Raw genomic sequence first — 7,601 nt, forward strand, 5'->3', positions numbered from 1 at the left:
ATTCATTCTCTTTCTGGCCTTGAAATGCTGACATTTTCTTGAGGCTCAGTCCTAGAACCTCACGTCTTCTCAGTCTCTACTTTCTTCCTGACGTTGTTCAGATATATTGCTTCAGTTTACACATATGTATCAGACATTTCAAATGAACATTTCTGGTCCAGACCTCTTAGAGTTTCAGGTCTGTGTATATAGTTACCTACTTCCCCTTTGTATGTCTCAGAATATCTCAATCTAACACATCTCTCTCTTTTCTTAGACCCTCCTTCCAAAACCCACTTCCAACTTACCGTCTTGGTAAGAGATAATTCCCAACATTCTATTGCTGACTCCCTTTCTTCCCAAGACCAAGGTGGCCACAAGATCAAGTCTTTTTTTATTGTTTCTTGCCTCTTGAATAACCTATCCAAGGCAAAGATGCATCTAGCAGTCCTTCCAAGCCTAGATGGCAATGATGGTACTGTGCTGGGGTGGTTTGGGCGTTCTGGTGAGACCGCTCTTCTTGAAAGGTACTTATGGTCCTGTGTGGTTCAGGATCTACAAAGTTACCTCAGTTCTTGTCTATTTTTTCAAGCCTATTCAGTTAGAAAAGTAGGGATTATTCTGAGGATAAAGGTGCCTGTTTGGGAGAGTGCTTGCCATGTGTTCTCATCCAAATTATTTTGGGATCCCACTTTCACAATCAACTCTTACTTTCATGCAAGAACTAGGTAGACTGATATTGGAATGTGCCAACCAAAACATGGATTAATGTTGGGAATAGTGAAAGTCCGGTTTTGCAAGAAATGAAAGGTTCTGTGAGCCCAATAAGTAAAAAGTTCTAGGTACTCATTCATACTGTGAGCCAAAAATGTAGGGATTTGAATTTAATAATATGTATTTTTAAAGGTTTCTAATGAGTAATTGCTACCCATGGTTGCTGAATTATTCAAATTCTTCACTGATACAGGCAAGGTTGTCTCAGAGAGCTTCATTTGTACTGGGCACTTGAGCCCAGGCGACCAAAGATGGTAATTTAATTACCTTTTGGTCAATTTATGCCATGAATTTTTCCATTAATCCTTCCTATCATATTAAGATGGCTTTTGTGGCTTTTGGTAACATCCAAATTCTTTCAGTTAAGATGCTTTTGATTTTTAAGTTTAATAATAATTTGGACTTACAAGTGAACTTGAGATGTTGGAAATACCTTAGAATAAAGTAGAGAAAATAATTAAAATAGGTAGGAGATTGGAATCTTGGACTTGTTATATCATAGGTGTCTTGTGACTTGTCCAATAAATGTATTCCTTAAGCAGGGCTAGAAAATGTTCTCTTCAGTAGGGTTTTGGGGATATACCTCATAATCCAAGCTTTGGAATATTTCAAAAGGAGCAAACTGGTGGTTCTCTGAAGGCTGTGGGAGAAGCTGAAATAGAAATGGATTTCCTGATTTTAGTAGAAATATAGAGAGTTCTAAGGTGGTAGTAGTCAAATGGGTAGCTTGTGAGAGGAGGCGTGAACTGTGGGCCTGGCAGCAGCAGGGTATGAAATGGGTTGACTGCAGGAATCTTTAACAGTGACTAATTGGTCATGAAGTCCTTGAGTTGAAATAGAACAGTTCATTAGGGTCATATTTGATTTCTCTATTCAAAAATTAAAGGTCTAGTGAACAACGGTCTTTTCTCTATCCTCTATAGCAGAGTATAATAGCCATCACATGGTTTATCAGTGGTGGTTAATTCTAAAATTTATCCTTTATGCTACAGAATACAAGGTCTGACAAGTAAGTTCATGAACTCATCTGAGAAAAAGTGCTATGTATCTCATTGTTGACAATCACTATAGTCACCTTCAAAGTACTTCCTTTGAGAAGCTACACCAATGCCCACGCCTAGTCCACTTTCCAAAGCAATTTTGGAACTCTTTTTCTGCAGTGACCATTAGAGACGTCTGAGGTCTGTCAACAGGTAAGTTCATGACTTGCCATTGTGCATTTACACTGGCAGCCCTGTGGAAACAACTTGGTAAAGTTTCATATCTTTGGCATATCAGTGTAGGTGTGTTTGTGAAGACTTGTGGGGTTGTCTTTCTGAGTGGCATTCATTATTGTTGTTTTGCGTTTTTGTGTACTGTACAATACAAAAAACTGGAGGAAGAAGGGATATTAGCTGAATATTGTAGATTTATGACTCAACAGAGTAACTGATGAAAGTTGGGAGTATCTTCATTTGGAAAAGAAATGTATTTCTGTGGTAGAGGTTGAATATCCCTTATTCAAAGTGCTTGGGACCAGAAGTGTTTCAGATTTTGGATTCTGGATATTTGCATACATATAATGAGATATCTTGGGGATGGGACCCTTGCTTAAACATGAGTTTTTTTTATGTTTCTTATACACATAGCTTGAAGGTAATTTTATACAATACTTTTTACAATGTTAGGTGTGTGTTTTGGCTGCAACCAATCACATGAGGTCAGGTGCAGAATTTTCCACTTATGAGATCATGTCAGGGCTCAAAACATTTTGGATTTGGGATTGTTTTTTATTTGAAATATTTTTGGATTAGAGATGCTCAACCTGTATAAGCAATATCTAATAATGTTAGGAGGCACAATCTTTTGAACAGTAATTTTGAGAAAAGGCTTTGAGTAAATATTGGTCTGCCAAAGGTACCGACCATGGTGTATAGTTGTCATTTTACTTCTGACTGTCTAACATTTAAGTGCATTCCCATTTGGTGGCATTCCCAATGAACAGAGTCTGAGTAAAGACAAGTGTCCCATCACTCAACTGACATTGAAGGTGTCATGACATCTCTCTCCCTGTACTTGGAAGCCACACTTGAGGGTACAACCTAGTCAGTTAGACACTGTTGTAAGGGATTGTAAATTTAAATAAGGAGTGCATAAATGAAGATAGGATTAGTATTCTCCTTTGATCATATAGTGGCATGACTCTTGCGGTGTCACCAGTGTTATGGCCAAGTGACAGAAGAACCAAAACACACTTCCTGTGCCCTCTGCTTCCTAGACTTCTGGACCTGCTTTGGTTCCTGTCTGGTTTCCAGGCCTTGTGCTCCAGCATCCTCAGTCTGGTGAGCTCTCAGCAGTATTTCTCCTCCAATTTCTTGCTTTTAGATAGTCAGAGTTCATTTACATCACTTGCATATGTTCCTTGCATCCTAATGGACATAGAATTTAAAACTAGCTCATCTTTTTTCCTTCCTAATCCTGATCCTCTTCCAATATTTCCTGTTCTTGTGAACAAGTTGAACAAGCCAAAGCCCAGGTACACCCTTGACAATCCCTTTCTCTCAAAATCACATCTAACCCGTCACTAAACTCCATTGATGTTTTCCCTCCCAAATATCCTTTGAGTCTATTCACTTCTCTCCAGCTCTACTTTCAGGAACACCAATATTCAAGCCACCCTCATGTCTCGCTTGAACTAAACAACCCATGTGGTTACCTTGTCCTTTTTTCCACCCCCAATCCATTCTGCTGCAAATATTAAACCTCATCACGTTACACACTGTCCCACCGCCCAGTCACACCCACTTTTTTCCACCCCCCTGGGAAATTGCGTTGCTGCTTCCTGTCTCCAGGCTCTGTGCTCTTTCTTCTTTCTGGAGCTCTTATTCCCCTACTTCACATGTTAACTCAATTCATCATTCACATCTTCCATTACGTATCTTTCCTTGTGATTTTTGCATCATTTCTGCATGGGCTGCTGTAACAAAATCCTTACATGGGATGGCATGAATGAGTGAAATTTCTTTCTCACATTTTGCAGGCTGGGAAGTCCAGAATCAGGATGCCAGCAAATTTGGCTCATGGTGTGGGATCTCCTCCTGGCTTGCAGATGCCCAACTCGTCATCGTGTCCTCATATAGTCTTTGTTGGTGTGTACTCAGGAGTGGAAGAGGGAGAGAGGGAAGGAAAAGAGAAAGAGGAGGGGAGAGGGAGGAGAGAGAGCCTTTCTTCCCTTACGAAGCCATCAACCCTACAGGATTAGAACTCCACCCTTATAACCTCATTTCATCTCAATTACCTTCCAAAACTTTGCTTTCAAATACAGCCACACTGGAGATTAGGACTTTAAGACATGAATTGGTGGTGGTGATGGCGGGAGGGGGACACAATTCAGTCTAAGGCAACCAACTTCCCCAAACTCCCTGCCAACGTTAGCGTCCCTGTCATGTGATCTCAGAGTCCCACGCAACTCTTTCCTGGAGGACTTGTCAGGCTTGTGCTTTGAGCTTTATGTAGGTGACGTGTGACTCATATCTGTCTACTTCTCGGAGAATAGTTCTGTGAGGACAAGGATCATTATTTAGTTTTGCTCACTAATGTTCTTGGTAAGAACCAACCTAAACAACCCTGGACAAGCCCAGGGATTAGTTTGTTTTATAGATGACAGAGCTGCTGCTAGTTAAAGGTGGCTGAAGGACAAGCGCTTCACCGCAAGCTGTCCTCTAGGCAATGACGGACTCAAATCTTAGACTAAGCAAGTCTTAGACTAGTCTGCCATTGATATTGGCATTTATTAAATAAATATAGATAAATAAAAAGGCAAAACCAGTATTATCAATTCTGGAAAACTCCATAAAAATCCCAGGTTTCAGTCTATTCATGTGCTCCAAATATGTTCTTTTCTTTTCTTTTAAATGAGGGTACAAACATTTGCATTTGTTAGGTGCGGGCCCCGTCGCAGTTATGCCCCTCACCCTGGAGATGTGCCATATCCACTTGCATTATGCCCATTAGGCGGGAGCACACCAACCCCCTTCTTCCTTCCCCTCTCCTTCCCCCCCTCCCTCCAGCTTGAATAAAATTGAATTTTTCTCTTGTGTGGGCATGTATCAGTTCATCTATTGGCTTTGTATTAGTATCGAATACGCTGGATACTTGCTTTTCGATTCTGTGATACTTTACTAAAGAGAATGTTCTCCAACTCTATCCAGATTAAAACAAAAGATGTGAAGTCTCCATCTTCCAAATACATTTCGGAGGAAAGTATAACTGAAAGAAGATGCAACATCAATTTAGAATCAGGATTCCATTATATGTATAGGTAGCACCACCTGCGGAATTGTCTAAACCAGTGATTAAACTCAAGACCAGAGATTGAGCCTTCAGTGTAATTCTGAAGGATGAACGATCAAGGATGAAGATGAATTGTTCATTAGACTCTCATGCCTTGTTCGTGGATACTTAGGTGGGTGGTGTGGAGGAGGGAGCTCCAGATTACCCTACTCCAACCATGTATTTTAAATACTGTTAATTTTACTAATGGATGTCTAACTCTAATATCCACTATGCTAATTAACAAGGCACTGATTTTATCAAAGGAAATGATGTTCTCATATTCATTATGAGATTTGCTAATTTGCAAAGACTCCTGCTTGATATGTACAAGGATGATATGTATGAGGATGACTGAAGCCCTTGTACTAGCTTTTTGGAGTAGTATATATGGAGTTCAGGGACAGACAATTTCTGTTCAGGACAGAAAAACAAAACAAAATGAAACAACAACAAACCTAAACCCCCAAATAAAACACCACCCAAGGGTACAACATTTGTAACATCTCACTGTTGATGCTGAAGTATTTCAAGCTTTAAATTACAGATAAACATTTCCCAACTACTCAGAACCCAGTTTTGAAAGGGATGTTCAATAATTATATGAAAGATGAGTTAAGTGGACAAGTGAACATTAACTCAGTCAAAACGGTTTGAGAAAAGATTAGAATGCTGTATTTAATTTTCCTTGTATGAAGTTATTGAGTTAGTATGTGCTACAGTTGTAGTCAGTTGAAAAGAAAACAAAAGTGTTTTTTCTTTGAGTAACAGCTTGGTTCCTATGTCCCCAGGGCAAAGTTCTGATCTCTTTGCAGTAGCCTATGTTCTGATGGAATGTTGCCAAAAGACTCACTGTTTCTTTCCTGATGGAAAGAAACAAACTCTTCACATGTCTACAGAGTTGCTAATCTAAGACTCATTCTTTGGTTATGTGACCACTGGGGATGGGCTTCATGCCATATTTAACACAGTGCCTGACTCATGCAAATGCTCAGTGGAGACTTACTGAATTATCAGCTGGAATGGGGATGGTTGGTAGCAGTGCTCCCAGTACCAGGGTTAACTGGAGACAAAGTGAAAGTCCCCAGAAGGTGAGACTCCACAGTCAGAGCAGTTGTTTCTCAAATTGTTTGAACATGAGATACACCAGGATTGAAGGATTAAAAACACAGATTCCATAGCCCAGACCCAGATCTATTAAGAAAAAATTTACACAGAGACAGCCTTAGAAATGTGCATATTTAATAATGCTTTAGGCCTCTGGTTCTCAAACTTTACTATGTGTTGGAATCACCTGGAGAGCTTGTTAAACAAAGACCAAGGCTGTTGCTGTCCTCCCCCCTCTAGTTTCTGATTCAGTAAATCTGGGATGGGGCTTGACAATTTGCATGTGAAACTTTGAGAATAACTTTCATAGCACAGCTTTAGGCTATGAAAGTGCTTCTCTGACTCTTTTTTTTTTTTTTTTTTGAGGCACAGTCTCACTCCATTGCCCCAGGATAGAGTGACATGAACATGACAGCATATTCTTAGCAACCTCAACCCCCTGGGCTTAGGCAATCCTCTTGCCTCAGCCTCCCGAGTAGCTGGGACTAAAGGTCCCTGCCACAATGCCCTGCTGGTTTTTGTATTTTTAGTAGAGACGGGGTGTTGATCTTGCTCAGGCTGGTCTTGGAACTCCCAAGCTCAGGCAATCCACCTGCCTCTGCCTCACAGAGTGCTAGGATTACAGGTGTGCACCACTGTGTCCAGCTGAAAGTGCTTCTCAGACTTTAATGTGCATGTAGATTATTCTGGTATCTACTAAAAATGTGGATTCTGATTCTGTAGGTCTGGGAGAAGCTGGGAATTTTGTATTTGTAACAAGATAACAGATGAGTAACCAAACTGCTCCCAGGTGAGTTTCATCTGCATCGCCTGCCAGTATCTTCAGATCCTCAGCTTTCTAAATCTGCATCTGAATTTAACGACTCAGTGTATCATGATTCTGTACTGATAAAAAGGAGTGAATTAGTGTCTTTTGCAGTAGTGTGGATGGAACTGCAGACCATTATCCTAAGTGAAGTATCTCAGGAGTGGAAAAACAAATACCACATGTGTTGTCTCACAATTTGAAACTAATCAGTAGGCACACTGGGCAGAGAGAGAAGTAAAAGTCCTTGAAAATCAAGAAGGGGAGGGATAAAATCCTACCTGATGGTACAATGTACACTATTCAGGTGATGGGGATACCTAAAGCCCCGACTTAAGCATTATAAAAGCTATCCATGTAAAACATTTGCTCCCCCTTAAAATTTTGAAACACATATAATTAAAAAAAAAAAAAAAGAAAAAGGAAAACCAGAGTCCTCTAAATTACCCAGAGGTCAAGGAAATCAAGGTGATGTCTACTTAGTGGAGAATTTCCAAGAATGAACCCTTCTTACTACTTGTTCTTGATCTCCTAACGCCAGTTCCCCAGTCCTTCAAGGGGAAAGCTCATTGGTAGAATGTTTATCATTAAGTAGACTGTTTGGTGGGTTCTTCTGAAAATACCT

The sequence above is a fragment of the Nycticebus coucang genome, chromosome 5 (genome assembly GCF_027406575.1).
Source record: "Nycticebus coucang isolate mNycCou1 chromosome 5, mNycCou1.pri, whole genome shotgun sequence".
NCBI classification, from domain to species: Eukaryota; Metazoa; Chordata; class Mammalia; order Primates; family Lorisidae; genus Nycticebus; species Nycticebus coucang.